Source organism: Sturnus vulgaris, chromosome 3 (genome assembly GCF_052056855.1).
Source record: "Sturnus vulgaris isolate bStuVul1 chromosome 3, bStuVul1.hap1, whole genome shotgun sequence".
In the NCBI taxonomy this organism is placed as follows: domain Eukaryota; kingdom Metazoa; phylum Chordata; class Aves; order Passeriformes; family Sturnidae; genus Sturnus; species Sturnus vulgaris.
Window position 1 is genome coordinate 10,647,940 of NC_142245.1, and position 1,556 is coordinate 10,649,495.

Genomic DNA, 1,556 nt, shown 5'->3' on the forward strand with positions numbered 1-1,556 from the left:
GAATGAATGATTCCGTGAAGGAAGGAAGGATTCCAGGAAGGAAGGATTCCAGGAAGGAAGGAAGGATTCCAGGAAGGATTCCAGGAAGAAAGGAAGGATTCCAGGAAGGAAGGGAGGATTCAAGGAAGGATTCCATGATGGAAGGGTTCCCAGAAGGAAGGAAGGATTCGATGATGGAAGGGTTCCCAGAATGAAGGAAGGATTCCTGGAAGGAAGGATTCCAGGGAGGAATGAAGGATTCCAGGAAGGAAGGAAGGATTTCAGGAAGGATTCCAGGAAGGAAGGAAGGAAGGAAGGAAGGAAGGAAGGAAGGAAGGAAGGAAGGCAGGAAGGAAGGAAGGATTCCAGGTAGGAAGGAAGGATTCCAGGAAGGAATGATTCCAGGAAGGATGGAAGGATTCCAGGAAGGAAGGAAGGAAGGAATGAATGATTCCATGAAGGAAGGAAGGATTCCAGGAAGGAACGATTCCAGGAAGGAAGGAAGGATTCCAGGAAGGAAGGAAGGAAGGAAGCAAGGATTCCAGGAAGGAAGGAAGGATTCCAGGAAGAAGGATGGATTCCAGGAAGGAAGGAAGGAATGAAGGATTCCAGGAGGGAAGGAAGGATTCCAAGAAGGAAGGATTCCAGGAAGGAAGGATTTCAGGAAGGAATGATTCCAGGAAGGAAGGAAGGATTCCAGGAAGGAAGGCTTCTAGGAAGGAAGGATTCCAGGGAGGAATGAAGGATTCCAGGAAGGAAGGAAGGATTCCAGGAAGGAAGGATTCCAGGAAGGAATCCAGGAAGGAAGGAAGGAAGGATTCCAGGAAGGAAGGAAGGAAGGAAGGATTCCAGGAAGGAAGGATTCCAGGAAGGATTCCAGAAAGGATTCCAGGAAGGATTCCAGGAAGGAAGGAAGGATTACAGGAAGGAAGGAAGGAAGGATTCCAGGAAGGATTCCCGAAAGGATTCCAAGAAGTATACCAGGAAGGATTCCAGGAAGGAAGGATTCCAGGAAGGACGGAAGGAAGGATTCCAGGAAGGATGGATTCCAGGAAGGATTCCAGGAAGGAAGGATTCCAAGAAGGCAGGATTCCTGGAAGGATTCCAGGAAGAAAGGAAGGATTCCAGGAAGGAAGGATTCCAGGAAGGATTCCAGAAAGAAAGGAAGGATTCCAGGAAGGAAGGGAGGATTTCAGGAAGGATTCCATGATGGAAGGGTTCCCAGAAGGAAGGAAGGATTCCATGATGGAAGGGTTCCCAGAAGGAAGGAAGGATTCCTGGAAGGAAGGATTCCAGGAAGGAAGGATTCCAGGGAGGAATGAAGGATTCCAGGAAGGAAGGAAGGATTCCAGGAAGGAAGGAAGGATTCCAGGAAGGAAGGAAGGAAGGCAGGAAGGAAGGAAGGATTCCAGGAAGGAAGGAAGGATTCCAGGAAGGAATGATTCCAGGAAAGATGGAAGGATTCCAGGAAGGAAGGATTCCAGGAAGGAAGGATTCCAGGAAGGATTCCAGGAAGGAAGGATTCCAGGAAGGTAGGATTCCAGGAACAAAGGATTCTAGGAAGGAATGATTCCAGG